Raw genomic sequence first — 19,076 nt, forward strand, 5'->3', positions numbered from 1 at the left:
GGGAAAAAAGAATTGCATGTAAAAGAGAGAGAGAGACCATTGAGTCTTCCCATCTATATTCTTCAGATATTGCAAAAGACCAAACTCTTTAGATGGAAATAAAAGAGTTATTGTTAATAATAGCCACCACTCATCGAGATCGGGCTATGTGCAAGGTGCTATTCTAAGTATTTTGCAAGCATTAGCTCATTAGTTCCTCTCCCCAGAGAGTTGTAATTATCCCTTAGTATATCTTATTTCTCAAAACTTGAGTTTGGAGAGGCTAGGTCCTGCCCATCTATAAAGCCACAGAGCTTGAATTATATCCTAGGCTGATACAAATTTAGGTTTATGCTCATTGCCTCTGAACTGCTCTATTAAAAGACCTCTTACGCTGCCATCTTCTTGCTGGACTCTTGATTTGTCACCCCCACCCAGCTCTTCTGCTCATATCATCACTGGCATGTGAAGTTGCCATTTCCAAAATGTGAATCAGTCAGGATAGGAAGGTTAATTTATTTTAGTGGATATGTGTCAGTGACACTATTTTTAAAGAGTACATCATGGCGACTTGCACATCACACAAAATCCCTTCATTGGGTCATGCCAATAAAACCCTAAAAAAGGAATGAGTGATCTGTCCCATTGAACTTGTTCCATCAAGCGCACCTGTCAGCAATTGATGGTTCGCATCACATATTCAACAATATGAGAAACATCCAGAAATTTTTCTGAAAAATGGATCCAACAGGAGGGAATAAAAATATCATTAAAATAAACCGCTTTTGGGTATGAATTGCTAAATTCTATAGTTTCTTCTTGCCATACCACACATCAAAAAAAAAATTGGTCGTGATAGTTGTATCAAATCGTACTTTTTACATCAACAGTATGCTGAGTTTTAAAACTGAGTTCCATGCAAGTTCTGCAATTATAGCTCAGAAATTCTGAGCAAAAATATGATTCAAATTCATGTTTAAATATATTTCTTAAATTATTCTAAGACAATTTTAAAACCATATGCATATTCAAATTCACACAGCACACGCACACATCTATGCTGAACTCCAGACTTGTGTATCCAGCTGCCTACTTGACATCGATCTTAACCATAACGTGTGCAAAGTCATAGTCTTTCCTACACTGTCCCCAAACTTGTTCCACCTGCAGGTTCCACAATTCATTAGGTGCAATCCATCCTTCTAGTGGCTTAGTGTCTTTCCTAACTCATCTCTTCCCTCACATTTCACATGCAAATGTACCATCACATGACCAGTTCATATCACCTCCACTGCCCTCACCCTATGTTAGTCACCAGCATCTCTCACTTAGAGCACTGCAACAGCTTCATAATTGGTCTTCTTTCATCCGACCTTTCCCTGTGACCATCTATTCTCAACCCAGCACTCAAATTGATCCCTCTAAAATTAAGTCAGATCACATCTCTGAGATTATTTCTCTCAAAATCTTCCAAAAGGGTATCATCTTATTTTGAGTAAAGCCAAAGCCCCTTTGATGATGTACAGGACTTACTGAACTCATCCTCTATGACTGTCCCCCCCGCCCCTTGTTCACTCCACTCCAGCCAGGCAAGTCCCCTTGCTGTTACTCAAACACCAGTAGGCTGCTGCCTCAGCGCCTTTACACTTGAGGTTTTCGCTTCTTGTTCCTTCCCAGAAAATAAGTCTCTTTCTCATCTGCTTTAGGTCTTTTGTGTGTGTGTGTGTGTGAGGCTTTCTCTAACCACACAATTTATTTTTATTTTATTTTTCTAATCACACAATTTAAAGTTGAAATGTCTCACGTCAACCCCAGTGCTTTGCATTTCTGTTCTCTGCATTATTTTTCTCCACAATACTTACTACTGCCTGGTAGACTATGAATTTAGTATGTATCTGTTCATTGTCTGTCTCCTTAACTAGAATGTAAATTCCATGAGAAATACATTTCTCTTGTTCTGCTGCTCTCTTACCCAAGACATTCTGTAGCATAGATATTTGTATGAAAAAAAGCAGGATAAAGAGATAATGCAACAGCAGTGGGGACATGAGCATGACTATTTCAATGGGGTGTTCAGAAAAGGCTCTTTGAGGACATAGCACTTGAACCTGACTGTTGAGAATAGGCCAGCTATGCAAAGATCAGGTAATAAAATATTCCATGTGTGGAGACTTTAATTCAGGATAGGTTTGAAAACTTTAAAGAATAAAAAGGACCATAGAGGTAAATTATGGAGAAAAAGCAGACACAATTTTTGACAGACCTGCAGCGGTTACTATTTACTGCAGAATTTTTGCTACAGATATAAGAAAAAAGTGTCCCCACATTTTCTGTCTGGTTGTAGCAGCCTAGATTCAATGGAGGACTAGAAGGGAAAAATATGATAATATCAATTCTTAAAAATAGAAAATTTTTGCAATTCATAAATAACCTTGTAAACAGTGAAGACTTGTTTTACTCCAAAAACAAAAAGAGAAAAGAATCTAAAATTTGAGTGTCAAAGTGGTAAAAAGATTAAGGAAGTTGACAGGAGCTGTATCATAGGAATGGTAAGGAAAAGATTGCATTTTATCCTTCTGGTAATAGTGAGTTTTTGAAGCATTTAAGCAGAGGAGTGATGTGATTTGATTTATATGTTTAAAGGATTGTTTTCACTCTCCAAATAATGGATATGGGCCCATAGCAAGAGTAGACTAGGAAAGGAATTAAGAAGTTATCCCCATCTAGGAGAGATATGATGGTGGAGCAGAGTCTGAAAAGTGATAGAGCAGGTACTGCTTAGATTTAAGGAATGTACTGGAGGTGAAACTGCACATAATGGATGCAAATAGTAAAGGGCTTTTATACCAGATACACAAGGATAACCTAATATTTGTAGGTATAGTCCATCATATCAACAGGCTAAAGAAGAGTATCACATAATCATATCAATAGATGCAGAAACACTATTTGACAAAAATCTAACAACTATTTGTGATGAGAATTCTCAGTATATTATAAATAGAGGGAAATTCCCTGAATTTGATAAAGAATAACCACCCCCAAAAAACCCTACAGCTAATTAACATTATACTTACTGATGAGAGACTCAAAGCTTTCCCAATAAGATCAGGACAAGGCAAAGTTGTTTCCTTTCACCAGTGTTTTTCAACATTGTACTGGAATTCCTAGGTAATGCAATAAGAAAAGAAAATATAATAAAAGGTGTGTAGATTGGGAAGGGAGAAATAAAACTATCTTTATGTACAGATGTCATGGTCATCTTTATATACAATCTGAAAAAATCAACAAAAAAGGATTCCTGGAATAAATAATTATAGCAATGTTATAGGACACAGATGCAAAAGTCAGCTTTCTTACATACCAATAGTGAACAAGTGGGACTTGAACTTTGAAATCACAATATCATTTACATTTGCACTAAAAATAAATATATACTTAGATAAAATCTAATAAAATATCTATGATAGCTATAGGAGAAAACTATAAAACATTGACCAAAACTCTGATCAAAATTCTTAACTAAATCAAAGAACTAAATAAATGGAGAGATACTCCATGTTTATAGATAGGAAGACTCAATATTGTCAACCTGTCAGTTCTTCACACTTTGATATATAGATACCATGAAGTCCATTTAAAAATTGCAGCAAGTTACTTTGTGCATATTAACAGACTAATTCCAAAGTTTATATGAAGAGACATAACTAACACAATATTGAAAAAGAACAAAGGTGGGAGACTGATCTTACCCAACTTTAAGATTTACTATAAAACTGCAATAATCAAAACCGTGTAGTATTGATGAAGGAACAGACAAATAGATCAATAGAACAGAATAGAGAGCTCAAAATAGATGTAAATAAGTCATAAGCATAAGCCACTGATCTTTGACAAAAAATCAAAGGCAATACAATAGAGAAAAGATAGTCTTTTCAACAACTGGTGCTGAAACAACTGGACATCCACATGCAAAAAAATGAATCAAAACACAGATCTTATACCCTTCATAAAATTCAAAATTGATAACACACCTAAATATAATATACTAAACTATAAACATCCCAGAAGATAACACAGGAGAAAATCTAGATGATCTTGAGTTTGGTGATGATTTTTTTAAAAGGCATGGTCCATCACAATCCCAGATTTCAAGATATACTGCAAAGCTGTAGCAATCTAAATAGTATGGAAATGGCACAAAAATAGACACATAGGTCAATGGAACAGAATAGAGACCCCAGAAATAAATCCATGCTTTTATGGCCAGTTAATTTATAACAAAGGACACAAGAATATACAATGGGGGGAAAAGAAAGTCTCTTCAATAAATGGTGCTGGAGAAACTGTATAGCTACCTGCAAAAGAATGAAACTGGACCACTTTCTTACATCACACACAAAAATACACCCAAATGGATTAAAGACCTAAATATGAGACCTGAACCAAAAAATTTCTAGAAGAAAATGTAAGCAGTAATTTCTTTGACATAAGCCTTTGCAACATTTTTCTAGATATATCTCCTCAAGCAAGGGAAATAAAAGTAAAAATAAATTATTGGGACTACACCAAAATAAAAAGATTTTGCATAGCAAATGAAACTATCAACAAAAAGGCAATCCACAGAAGGGGGGAAGACATTTTCAAATATATATTCAATAAGGGCTTAATATCCAAAATATATAAAGAACTTATATGACTCAACATCAAAAAACCCAAATAATCTGATTCAAAAATGGGCAGAGGACTTGAACATTTTTCCAAAGATGTACAGATGACCAAGAGATACATGAAAAGATGCTCATCATCACTAATCATGAGGGAAACACAAACCAAAACCATAATATCACCTCACACTTGACATAATGGTAAAATCAAAAACATGAGAAATAACAAGTATTGACAAGTGTGTGAAGAAAATCCTTGTGCACTGTTGAAGGTAATGCAAGCTGGGGTAGCCACAATAGAAAACAGTAGGGAGGTTCCTCAACCACTTAAAAATAGAAGTACCATATGATCCAGTAATTCTACTACTAGGTTATTTACCTAAAGAAAACAAAAACACTAATTTGAAAAAATATATGCACTCCTAGGTTTATTGCAACATTATTAACAATAGCTAAGATATGGAATCAACCTAAGTGTACATTGACAGATGAATGCATAAAGATATGGGATGTGTGTGTGTGTGTGTGTGTGTGTGTTATGGGATACTATTCAGCCATTAAAAAGGATGAGATCTTGCCATTTGCAACAACATGGATAGAAACAAAAGGCATTATGCTAAGTGAAATAAGTCAGAGAAGGACAAATGCCATGCGATCTCACTTATATGTAGAATCTGAACAACAACAAAAACGAATAAACAAGCAAACAACAAGAGGAGAAAGAAATTCATAAATATAGAAACAAACTAATGGTTGCCAGAGGGGAGGTAAGTTGGGGTATGGGAAGAATGGATGAAGGGAAGTGGGAAATACAGGCTTCTAGTTATAAAATTAATGTCATAGATATAAAAGTATTATAATAGCATTGTATGGTAACACATGGTAGCTATGCTTGTGGTGAACATAGCATAATGTATAAACTTAATAAATCACTACACTGTACACCTGAAACTAATGTAACATGGTACATAAATTATACTTCAATTAAAAAAAACTAAAATGGCACAATCCATGAAACAAAGACCCAATAAACTGGACTTCATTTAAAATTAAAAATTTCTGCTGTGGGAGACACTGTCAAGAGAATGAGACTAGGAACAAAAAACATTTGCAAAAGACATATCGAATAAAGGACTGTTATACAATACAAAGGACTCTTAAAATTCAAAAATAAGTAAACAAACCACCAGATTAAAAAATGCTTCAAAGGCCTTAACAGACCCTACAGCAAAGAAAAACTGCAGACGGCAAAATAAGCACACATGAAAAGATGCTCCACTTCATAGTCATCAGGAAAATGCAAACTAAAACAATGGTGGGCTATCATTATATACCTGTAGGATGGCCAAAATCCAGAACACTGACAATCCCAACTGCTGCGGAAGATATGGAGCTATAGGAACTCTAATTCATGGCTGGTGAAAACACAAAATAGCTCAGCCACTTTGGAAGACAGTTCGGTGGTTTCTTACAAAACTAAGTGTACTCTTAGTATGGTCCAGCAATTGTGCTCCTTGGTATTTACCCAAAGGGATTGAAACTTTTATCCACACAAAAACTGGGACACAAATATTTGTAGCAGCTTCATTCACAAGTACCAAAACTTGGAAGCAACCAAGATGTTGCTCAGTCGGTAAGTGGAGACATGAACTGTGGAAGAGGCAGAGAATGGAATATTATTCAGCACTAAAGAGAAATGATCTAAGCCATGAAAAAACATGGAGGAACCCTAAATGCACGTTATTAAGTGAAAGAAGTCACTCTGAAGAGACTACATACTATATATACAATTCCAACAAAATGACATTCTAAAAAAGTCAAAACTACAGATACAGTAAAAAAAAAAAAAATCAGTGGTTGTCAGGGGTTAGTGTGAAGGGAGGAACGAATTGGCAGAACACAGAGGATTTTTAGGGCAATGAAATTACTCTGAATGATACTGTACTGGTGGCTACATGTCATGAGAAATTTATCGAAACTCCCAGAGTGTACAACATTCTATGGACCCTAAGGAAAACTATGGGATCTGATTGATGATGATGATTCAGTGTAGATCAATTGTAACAAATATACCACTCTTGGGAGGGGGAGTGTTAATAATGGGGACACAGGGGGTATACGGGAAATGTCTGTACCTTCTTCTAAATTTTGCTGTGAACCTAAAACTGTTCTTTTAAAAAGGTGTATTTTTTAAAATGAGGGACAAAGAGAAAGTAAAGGATAAAACCTAGATTTTTTTATCTGAACAACTGGAAAAATGGTGGTGACAATTCTGTACTGGAAACAAAGGAGGAGAGGCAGGTATTTGGGACTGGGGCAAGAGTTCCATTTTGTAAATCGCTCCACAAATGTTAACCCTTTGAAGACCAAGAACATATGTCATAAACATGTGACTGCCAATTTTTCTTTTTTTTCTAGACTTTAGAAATAAAGACTTCAGACTTTTGAGATAATATTTCTCCTTCTGTCTTTGTGCATATCCTTGCATTGTTCTAAATTCTTTGGCATATCTATGCATACAAAGAAGTACACTCTGATAGAAATCACTTAACTGTCCAAGGTATGCTCACATTTAAAAAAAAAAGTCAGTCTTGGGAAGGTAAAGGACTGTCGGAGGTGGGGTTGCAAGTTCCACACTGGTACGAGTATCTACAAGCCCTGCAGCAAACCCCAAACTAAACCTTGGAAGAGGATAGGTACATAGAAATTCCCCCCAAAAAAAAAGAAATTCCCAGACAGGTTTAAAGCCCAGATAGCAGTGACACTTGTCCTTCTGATTGAAAACCAGATTGCAGAAAGACCCAACTGTCTGTAGCATCCAGGGCAGATGGAACCAGGAAGGTAAGCTACAAATAATCTAGCAGAAGAGCACTGAAATTATGTTGAAGTGGTTACTTCAACAAAATGCTTCCCATAGGCCACAGAAAAACACAACCACAGGACAGAAGAGAGAGGGAGCAAAGGGAAGGAAAGAGGCTGAGACGACTCGGGAGCTGAGCCTAGAGCAGCCATAGTCAGGAATGGACTGGAAGTGAATGACCTGGGTGAGCAACCAAACACCAGTTAGGGAAACCAGTGGGAATGATTGATGATGGGGAACCAGTAGTTCTTCTCCCCACTCTGCCTGGGCACTATTTAAGCATTCAAGAGATACAAACACAACCCCGTGGGAGGAGAGAAGACTTTGCATTACCTGAAATTTGCATAAAGTCTCCTGGAGTAATAGGAGGCTTGAAATACAAAAATAAGTCCAATTAGAAAAAAACAAAATTACATATTTCGCACTCCTGATTATATAGAAAACCTTATACAATATTTAAATGGTATTAGAGTTTTCCAAAAGACCTGAATTGGTTTAGATTGACAAGGAATGTGAGCAGGTCCTCTGCTCAAATTCACTATTCACCTTCAAAACAAAACTTTCCTATTGCTCTTCTTTCAGTCTTATAACTCAGAATATTTGAAACATATCTTGGGAATGCAAGGTGAGTTTTTTAAGTTATAATCTGAAATTATTTACATGTGTGGATCAAGATTTCCTTCATAACGCCAACTAAAAATAAGATGTAGATGCAAACAGGAGGCTGAAAAAGGTATAGGACTGGCACTGATTTAAGTATTTATGTCCATCAAAATAAGTACACGCTGTTTGTCAATTGACTTTTTAATAATTGATGTGTATTTAAACTTATCAAATGCTTTTAATTGTAATGGCATTTGGAATATTATTTTACTTATTTTACAAATTGGAATGGTTTGAAAATGTCATTTGAAAAAGCACTGCTGCTAAAAATATTTACAAGATACTGTCCTATACGATATTAAAATAATTCGTTTTAAATACAAGATTTTGGCAAATATCACCTTTATTATGTGAATGGTTTCTATATGTCATTATACACATTAGCTTAATACTACTAATAGTAATTATTTTCTTTTTGTATTGTAAGAACACTTAACATGAGATCTACCCTCCTAACAAAAGTTAAATATACAGGACAGTATCGTTGACTCTCAGTACAATATTATACAGCAGAATTCTAGGCCTTATTCATCTTACTGAACTGAAATCTATTCCCATTGATTAATAACTTCCTAATCCCCCTCCCACCTAGCCCTTGGTGACCACCATTCCACTCTTTACTTCTATGAATTCGACGGTTTTGGTACCTCATATAAGTGGAATTATGGAATATTTGTTTTTCTGTGTCTTGCTAATGTCACTTAGCAAAATGTCCTCACACTCCATTCATGTTGCCACACTGTAAAGAATTTCCTTCTTGTTTAAAGCGGAATTGTATTTCGTTGTATGACTATACCACCCTTATCCATTCATCCATCGTGGACGTTTGGGTTATTTCCATATCTTAGCTGCTGTCAATAGTGCTGCAAGGAATATGGGAGTGCTAATATCTCTTCAAGATTCTGATTTTTAGTCTTTGAATGAATACCCAAAAGTGGGATTGCTGACTCATATGGTTATTTCTATCCTTAATTTTTTGAGGGACTTTCACAGTGAATAACTATTTCTTGATTGGTGCTCTGTGCAAGGAACAGTGCTAAGAATTTGCTTTTATTTTCATAATCTTCTTCTCAGCTCTTTGAGGCAGATCCTACTGTTACCTCCATTTTAACATTTGAGAAAACACACTTACAACTGGCCCCAGCCAGAGAGGAAAGACTATGTGGAGCTACCTGACTTCAGAGCCTGGACCCACTATAGAGTTTTTTCAATAATCTGTCAAAACTTAATTTAAGAAAGATAAATAGAAAAAAGCCAGTAAGAGAGCTCTAAACACCAAAATAAGTATACAAGACATGTGTTCCTGAGTCACTTTAGAAAACAGGGGAACTTAATTGATAACCATGTGTCATTTTAAGGACATGATTCCTCCTTCACATAGGTCTTCTGGGTTATGATGATCTGAGAGAAGCTGCTGGAAAACAAAAGCTTCCCACACCTGGATGTCAGAGGCATCTAAGTTTCTCTATGGAATAACCATAATGTGAACGCTGAAGTGGTAAAGGATTTTGAGGTACCAAAATAAATGGAGAATCCCCCTTTATGACATTAGTGAGGCTCAAAAGAGCACAGTTGGAAGAGAAACACTAGATATTGGCAAAAACTGGTCGTGCCTCAAAATTTGCCTTCTACACGTGGGGCCCACAGACCTTGGAGCGTCATATCCACAGCATACACTCTGTCAGCGTTCTCGCCAGCAGCTATGTGTCTCCAGGTATAAGCAACAGATCTCAACTTCTTTATGGCAAGGAGCGTTGGCAAACCCTGGCACATCGGGGCGCGTGGCCCAAGAATGGATAGCAGGTAACCCTGTGGCAGATGGTGCCCTCTGGATTCAGATAATCCAGAGTAAATTACTGTGAGTTTTTCTCCCCATTTGTTAACTGAACATAGCATTGTTTGTTACTATGCATATTAAATGACATACAATATGCAATTCTCTTGCTTTTCCTCTATCCCATATCAACCTCAGTATCTCTCTCTGTCTCTCTCTCTCTCTCTCTCACACACACACACACACACACAACTACAGACTCATCTACTTATCTTCCTTGATAAACTGCTTAGATATCTAATAGATATTTCAAACTCAACGTGATTCAAAGTGAACTTCTAGTCTTCTCCCCACATTGCGCTGTATCCATGAGCTTCACCATATCGGTTGATGGAAACTCATGTAGAAAATCCTGGAGTCCATTTTTAACTCTTCTTTTACTCTGACAGCTGGTGCCCTAGCCTATCAGGAAATCCTGTCAGCCTTATTAGCACATCACATCCAGAATCTGACCACTTCTCACATTCCCCTCTTTACTGTCTCACTACCACCTAAGCTGTCATGATCTCTCTCCTGGATTACTACAACAGCCTCCGAACAAGCCTTCCCTACTTCTGCTCTCCCCTCTCTGTCTATTTCAACACACCATTCAGAGTCACACTTTTGAAAACATAGATCACCCATGACCCTCCTTTGCTCAATACCTTGCAATGCTATCCCCATTTCACCCTCAGGGAATGACTGGCAAGTCTCCACATCACCTGCATGGCCCTCTTGCCTCACCTGCTGCCTGCAGCCACACTGGAAGTCCCCAGGTACACTCCCATCTTTGGCCCTTATTCTACTCATAGACTGTGTGGTCGGAAAGCTCTTCCCTCAACAATACTGAGTTAACTTCCTCAAACATCAAACATCACCTTCTCCATGAGGCCCTCCCTGATTGTCCTATCTAATCTATTAAATTTATCTGCCCTCTACACTCCTAATCTGAATTACCTTGTTCTACTTTTTTTGTTTTTGCATACTTACCCCTTTTAACTTAGGCATTTATCAAATTTTTCTTATGGCCATATTCTCCTGTGAAAAAAGTAAGTTCCTAGAGGTCAAGAGTCTAGGTCTGCATTGTTTCTAATAAATCTCAAGCATGAAGAGCAAGAGCCCAGAGTACGTACGTATTCAATAAATATTAACTGAATAATAAAACAAAATGGATAACACAGCTTGACACAGAATAAATGTTAACTTTCTCTCTCTTCATTGTCTCATGAATGTCGGGTCATTTGCTACAGGGAGCACTGAGGAATTCTTAAATCTCTCTGAGTAGCTCAAAGAGCAGAATCTAGAAGTCTCTTGATTCCTGAGGAAGACTTTGGAACAACTCAGATAACTTCAATATCTTTAAAAAACATTTAACAGAACAGCTGGGGGTGGCTCAGTGGTTGAGCGCCTGCCTTGGGATTAAGGCATGATCTTGCAGTCCTGAGATGGAGTCCTAGGATCGAGTCCCACATCAGGCTCTTGGCAGGGAGCCTGCTTCTCCTTCTGCCTGTGCCTTTCATGAATAAATAAATAAAACCTCTAAAAAACATTTTGCATTTTAGTAAAATAAAATGTTTGATAATGTGACAAGTGGTTGGGGGAAACAAGCATTCTCATGCATTTCTTGAAAGAGCAATAACTAGTTCATCTTTAAAAGGCTATTTCTGGGACACCTGGGTGGCTCAGTGGTTGGGTGTCTGCCTTTGGCTCAGGATGTGATCCCGGGGTCCTGGGATCAAGTCCCATATCAGGCTCCCTTGCGTGGAGCCTGCTTCTCACTCTGCCTATGTCACTGCCTATCTCTCTGTGTGTCTCTCATGAATAAATAAATAAAATCTTAAAAATAAATAAGTAAATCAAAGGCTATTTCTAATACTCCTCAAAATTATAAATACACAGTCTTTGATTCATCAGTTGTACATCTAGGAATTTCTCCTACACAGATAGTCACATATGTATCAAGAAGAATATATGAGAATATATTTTCCTTTCAACATTGTTTTAACAGCCAAAGACAAGAAACAATCTAAATATCCACTGGTAGGAGACTGGTTCAATAAGTTTGAGGACAATTATAATGGAATATTCTGTAGCCATGAAAGAGAACAAGGTAGATGTATGCATACACAGTCTAAGGAAAAAGCAAATCCCAAAGCACTAGGCATCACAAACTTCTATTTGTATAAAAAAAAGTAGATACCCATAGAATATCTCTGAAGAAATAACTAAAAACACAGTAATGACTGTTACATTAGGGGAAGAGAATTGGGCTCTGGTAAACAGTGCTGTAATGGAGGCCTTTGCGCTGTATACCCTTCCCCACTGTTGGAATCTTTAGCCAAATGGAAATGCCATTTATTTTAAATCAATCGAGTTTAAAATTCACCTCTCCCTTGAATACAATGGTTTTGGAGAGTTACTATTCCTCAAAGTTTCTTTAAGTCACTATTTGCTTTTTAAAATTTATCTTTTTAATTTCTCCAAAACTAGTCCTATTGTGGTTTATTGCTCTTACCATAAACTAGGTGTTATTGGAATGGAAGCAGTTTATCATTTTCTCCTTCACTCTTTTTGGTGTGCAAATATGATGATTGACACTGATGATTCCAGTACTAATAATAACCTTGACAATTAGAATCTAGTCTCCATCACATGGGACAGGTCAGGAGTCCTTTGGGGACAGAAATGCTAGCTCTGTTTCTAGTCTCTCTTCCTGCTCCTGTATGGGGTGGGGGGTGGGGATCAAAACACAGCATGTTAGGACACCATTCTTCAGAGGCATGGAAATTGCTTAGGGAGTTGAGATGTAGTGGATTCTGATCTTTATTTCCGGGCCTTTGGTGATCTCACTCAAAACTCTCCTAACTCTGCCTGGGCCCCTGTTTTCCTGTTTGCGAAGTAAAAAGTTTATACCTCCTAAGTTCACACAAACACTGTAAGGTAATGAGCATAATTGCCAAATATAATACACGCCACTGTTTCTCAATCCAACAACAAATGTGCCAAAACAGTGGCAGGAAACCATGTCTTAGAAAACAAAGCTGAAAAAAAAAACCCTTAAAGGTCAAGGATTACAGCATTGACTCCCACTCACTTTAGCCTTTGCTTTCTCAAAGGATGATGTCACTGAAAAACCGTGGACTTGGAATCTGACAAATCAGAGTATAGACCGTTCGACTGAGAGTCCCTCTCAGCCAGGGGCTGGGTATCATTTCTGTGATGCCGTCAGTGCTCCCAACAGAACCTGCAATCTGAGATCACTCAGAAGGCTCCCCGGACCACCCTCTCCATTCTCATGACTTTCATAACTACCCATTCATAGATTCTCATGCTTTTCTATCTCAGACCTCTCATTTACACCCCAAGGCAGGGGCGCCTGGGCGGCTAAGTCAGTTGAGCATCCAACTCTTGGTTTCTGCTCAAGTTATGATCTCAGGACCCTGTGCTCAGCCTGAAGTCTGCTTTTCCCTGCTTTTCCCTCTCCCTCTGCCCACCCCGCCCCCCGCCACCGCTCTCTCTCTCTCTCTCATACACACAAATAAATAAAATCTTTTTTAAAATAAATAAATAAATAAACCCCAGGCATATTTATGCAAATTAACATCCCATCCTACATAGCTAAATGATATCTTAACAATACATTCAAAGCCATTGTTATAAATGTCCCCCTTAAACCTGATCATCTTCCAAGTTCCCAGAGCAAAGAATGGCCCTCTCGTCCAGCAAGCTTTGTAGGCAGAAATTTTAGAACCATCTGTGTCACCTGCCTCTTCCTCATCCCCATGTCCAAGCCATCAGCAAGTCCTCTCGGTTGGACCACCTAACTAGCTCTTTAGCCCGTCACTGTTCTCCACTGACCTTCAGTGCCATCCCTGCGCTAGGCCAACTGTTTTCTCTATCACCAGACCTATTAGAGTAGTTTCCTGCATGGTTTATATTCTTCTCCTGCTTTCCACATTGCAACCAGAGTAATCATGTCAGGCTCATGCCTGAAAGTCCTGAAGGCAGGCACTGTTTTCAGGATAAAGACAAAGACAGGCAGAAAGACATGTATTTCTAGCTTCACATCTCATCTGTCTCTTTTCTTTCTCTTTCCTCCTCTCTCTCTCTCTCTCTCTCTCTCTCTGTCTTCCTCTTCTTCCACCCTCCCCCCAACCCATACACACACATATACAGCTACTCCAGTCACACTGGAATCTCCCCATCTTTCTTACTTGACGTACCTCGTACCTCTGTCTGCCACAAGGCCTTTGCACTTGCAGGTGCCTCTTGGGATATATTCTTTCTTCCCTCTCCATTTTGTCTCTTACTCATCCTACACATTCAGTCCAGGTATCATTTCAACGAAAAAAATCTTCCTTTCCTTCTCTGAGCTGGTTAAACATTCTATCATTCATTTTCCCTCTAACAGGGATCTCTCTATCCTAACATTTCACCGAGTTGCACTTTTACATTTATTTAAGTCATTGTGTGGTTTGTGTGTATTTTTCCACTTCCTGAAGTACCCTGAAAACAGGAACTGGGCAGGTTTTCGCTCGTCATTACACTACTGCCTGGCTCATGAAGGCACTCAGTGAACACAGGGTTGTGGGGGGATAAAAAGATAAGCAAGCTCTAACATTCACTCTGTGCGATCCCAAGCAAAAGCTCAAAACTTCTAAGTGAAGTATCTTTATCTGTAAAACTAATATCAAACATAATGGATATACCAGATTTGAGAAAGGATTACATAAAAGTGTATCATGCAATTTTGAGCCCTGTGCCTAGTAATATATATCGACTCACTTCTCCATAACCCCTCATCTAGTAGACTGCATAATTAAAATGATATTTTCAATAAACAAATAATTTATTAAAGACATGATTTGCTTAGATAATGCAGGGGTTCAAACAGTTGGAGTAAACAAAATATGAAAGACCAATTTTCAGGCTCTTTTGGAGGTTAGAAGTGGTAGAAAATACAGAGTAGAAAAATAAAATGATAATGTGAGTTACACAAGAATATCATCCAACAAATCAAACTTTTTCACAAACCCACGCAGGATTAATTGCCAAATAAGCTAAAAGTACTGTGAGTTCAGGGAAGACGGAGATCATTCAAAGTGGAGGTGGGGAGGACTTGGGTGCGGTCTCATAGAACACAGAGGAGAGGTGGGTGAACAACTGCCAGTGTGTGTGAGTAGGGGGTTGGTCAGCTCTGGTAAGAGGAGAACAAAGGGAACAAGATTACTCAAGAACAATGGGGAGACCAGGATGCCTGGGGCAGGGAGTCAGAGTAGATAAGGCTGGGAGCAGAATTAAGAACCAGGTATATGAAGTTTTGAATGCCAAGGTAGAGAATTTTGACTTTCTTCTCTGAACGGAAATAGTGAGAATATAAACTTGTACAAGTCTAGGGGCACGTGGGTAGCTCAGTAGTTGAACATCTGCCTTCGGCTCAGGTCGTGACCCCGGGGTCCCAGGATCGAGTCCTGCATCAGGTTCCTCGCAGGAAGCCTGCTTCTCCCTCTGCCTGTGTCTCTGCCTCTCTCTGTGTGTGTCTCATGAATGAATAAGTAAAATCTTTAAAATAAATAAACTGTAAAAATCTACATGTATCATAACCATTTTGAAATTAAAACAATACAATATGGCTTCCTCAATTCCATCCCTGAGCTTCTCCAAAATCGCACTTCAAAAGAAGAAAGGGAAGGAAGGAAGGAAGGAAGGAAGGAAGGAAGGAAGGAAGGAAGGAAGGAAGGAAGGAAGGAGAGAAAGAGAGAAAGAGGGAGGAGGGAGGGAGGGAGGGAGGGAGGAGAAGGAAAGGGAACAGACATCTGGCAAACAGCCTATGCCTCATAAAGGTTTCACGTTGCGTATAAATGTGTGGTTGAATCGTATCTCCGTGACTCCCTAAAGTCTGCAGATAAAGAGCATGTTGGCTTTTAGTGTCTTGGGGGACGTCATCTGTGCTCCAGTGTCTGCCTCTGGCACTCTCTTCACTGGATCTGTCCAAATCACAAGTTACTTGCAAGGCCCACACACACAGCCAAGGGACACCAGGCCCCAGATGGGATGTTCATGTGCAGGACAACAGTCCATGAAATCTTTTGTGAATTAGCCCAAAGTATTCTGATTCATGGGCTGGGTCTGGGTGACCTATTTTGCCAGCTTCACTGCCTCCTCTGCCACGCCTGCCACCGTCCATTGACCCTCAAACCTCAGCATCCCAAGAAACACCTAAAACAAAGAACAAGTAGTCTTCTACGGAGTTAAGGGGACAAGTTCAGTGCGAAGAAAATGATGTGTGGGGTGTGTGAGTGTCTATATGTGTATGTGCATATGCATGTGTGTTCAGGTACGTATATATCATGAAGGCCATCTTCTTTGTATAGACATGGGGAATTTCCAGGTAAATGCAACTTAAAAAAAAAAAACATTAATTTCATCATCAGCCTTCAATGCTCTACTGTTCTGACTGGGTATGCGAGAATATGAACTGTGCACCTTTCTGTGTTTAATCGCTTGGCCTTTCTGAGATTCTAGCATGTGAGCAAAGTCCACAAAATCAAGCACTGTCTTATGAGACTGCCATCCATCTACTCCCTGGTGGAAGAGGAATTCCCTTCACCCCTTGCCTCCTATGAACAACAGCCATACATCTTCCCTTCAGAGGCCCCCTGGCCACCTGACCTCAGGAACTCTTTCAGATTGATTGAACTCCTTTCTCTGAAAGTGCACTTTTGACTGCCAGCACTACCCGTTAGTTCCCCTGACCAGCTCAGGTCCACCCAAAGTATAGCCCCCTAAACTTTTATTCATGGCGTTTATCATCATTCAAGATTGTATATTCTGTTTGTTGTATTTGTAATGTTTGTGTTCCTCGGTGGGCCATAGCTCCATAGGAACACTGTATCCTCAGTGTCCATCCCAACAACCAAACACTTAAGTGATACTCAATAAATCTTTATGGAAGAAAGAAGGAGAGAAGAAAGAAAGAGAAAGATAGAAAGAAAGAAAGAAAGAAAGAAAGAAAGGAAGAAAGAGAGAGAGAGAGAGAGAGAAAGAAAGAGAAAGAAGAAAGAAAGAAAGAGAAAGAAAGAAAGAAAGAAAGAAAGAAAGAAAGAAAGAAAGAGAAAGAAAGAAAGAAAGAAAGAAAGAAAGAAAGAAAGAAAGAAAGAAAGAAAGAAAGAGTTGGCCAACACTTCCTTCCTTCCCAACTGGCTCCTTTAATACGTATTCTTTCTTCTTATATCAGTTCATGAAATCCCTGGCTAAAAACTACTGGCTAAAAACAAACACCTATTCTTGGTGATTCTTAAAAATAGACAGATCTAGAACGGAGGATTAAAGCCTAATATTTACCTAAGTGGGGCATCATCAAGCTATCAAAAGCCAAGACTGAATTTAAATTTATTGTGTGTGTTACACATGGATTAGTAAGAACCAGGGATATGCAGCTTTGAAATGACATGCGCTGATTATAACAAAGGTAGACACAAGTTGCTGTGAGACTAAGGTGCCAGAAAGGTGGGGTCATACCTGGGGAGTGAGGGAAGCCAGGACACATGAGCTCTTAGAAGTCTCTGGCATTTGTTCTGGGCTTTGAAGACTGGGTGGTGGGATGAAAAATTCAGGGTAGCAGAGGCAACAACAAGGAGAGACCCGGAGATAGGAAAAGCTGATGAGCCAGACAGCCAGGAAAGGTTTGGGGGGACTGGGAAGGGAGGCATAACCCCGGACGCTGTAGGACCCTGAGCTAGAGAGATAAATTCTCTTCGTGATCCCCCAGGGAAGAAGCAGAGAAAGAAGACAGCAGGACCTGGGCAGGTTTAGGGAGGAAACACAATGAAGGACCCCGCAGGGCTGGGGATCCAAAGGACAGGCGCTTTAATACCTGTTATTCCGGGTACCTGGTGGCTCAGACAGTTACGAATCTGCCTTCAGCTCAGGTCATGATCCCAGGGTCCTGCTCGGTGGGGAACCTGCTTCTCTCTCTCTCCCCCTGCTTGTGTGCTCTCTTGCACATGCGCTCAAATGAATAAATAAGATTTAAAAAATATATACCAATTGTTCCATGGTCTGCCTTTGTCATGTTGAACAAGGTTATTCAACCTCTTGGAGCCTCAATATCATCATCTGAAACAAGTAATTTAATACCCACTTCAATATAAAGGCCCACAATAAGACCAAAAGCAAAACACTATGCCCAATCCCAGCCCATAGCTGGGCTTTAAAACACTGTGTTTTCTCTTCCTTGGGAGTTTCATTTCACTTCCTTGAACTCCCCCCCAGTCTCGGTCTAGTCAGCAGCACCAGCCTCACCCTGGTCCCCCATCGCCCCCCCCCCCCCAAGGGACCAATGTCAGCTACTAGGTCATAATGGCTGTGGATGACTCTTTTGGCACTGTCTGAATCCAGCCGTCATCCCCGATCTCTGCCTACCTACATGTTTCTCTTCCTCAAATGGGAACATTATCAAAAGGTTTCAGTTCTCTGTTTGTAATTGCTGGGTTAAGGACTAGGTTCCTTTCACCTCCTGCCCAGCCCACATCCTCCCCAGCCCTCACCACAACCGACACTCAAACATCCACGCCAGCAGATGGGAAAAGGAATGTGTGACGTTCCCTGGGAGCCTGGCTATTGTTTGCGGGGAACTGGAAGCCACCAAGCTCAGTGTCCCTCCTCCCTCCTCCCCGCACACCCTGCTTCCTGTCAATCATCCTGGAACACCGAGTGCCGGGCAGACAATTTTGTCCACAGGATGTTTGTTTGCAGGCACTGCCTTCCAAGTCTCAAAGCTCAAGACTTCCGCTGCCAATCCAAACACCAAAATGGGAAAGGGGGGAAAACCCTTGGGCAGTTCTTTTAATGCCTAATACAGTCTATTTACATTCAAAAATAGCAACAGGTTATCTCAGCTTGCAGAAACTGAAGAGGTGAGGAAGCCTGTTCCTTAAAATCCGGAGCCCCTGGGAAGTTGAAATGTAGGTTTCCGAGTGTGGACACCAAACGCATGTCCTTAGAGCACCCTCAGCATACTCCATGGTCAGCTTCCATAAATGATCAACCCCTGTTTTTATGGGCACTGCTTAGAAGGTAAATGCCTTGCTAC

The 19,076-nt window shown here is 39.5% G+C and overlaps 1 long non-coding RNA gene across 10 annotated transcripts in view; it reads right to left on the reverse strand.

The window, feature by feature from the left end:
- LOC112649890 (uncharacterized) overlaps positions 1-18,279 on the reverse strand; it is a 179,197-nt gene extending 160,918 nt beyond the window's left edge. For 9 of the 10 annotated variants that reach the window (XR_007413985.1, XR_007413987.1, XR_007413984.1 and 6 more), the window contains exons 1-2: positions 17,859-18,279; positions 3,057-3,146 (exon numbers count right to left, since the gene is read on the reverse strand). This is a non-coding gene — a long non-coding RNA (uncharacterized LOC112649890). Of the gene's footprint in view, positions 1-3,056; positions 3,147-14,205; positions 14,565-17,858 lie in introns of those variants that run through there. The other variant, XR_007413981.1, reaches the window with a different exon arrangement.
- Between the last annotated feature and the right edge of the window lie 797 nt (positions 18,280-19,076).

Source organism: Canis lupus, chromosome 11 (genome assembly GCF_003254725.2).
Source record: "Canis lupus dingo isolate Sandy chromosome 11, ASM325472v2, whole genome shotgun sequence".
In the NCBI taxonomy this organism is placed as follows: domain Eukaryota; kingdom Metazoa; phylum Chordata; class Mammalia; order Carnivora; family Canidae; genus Canis; species Canis lupus.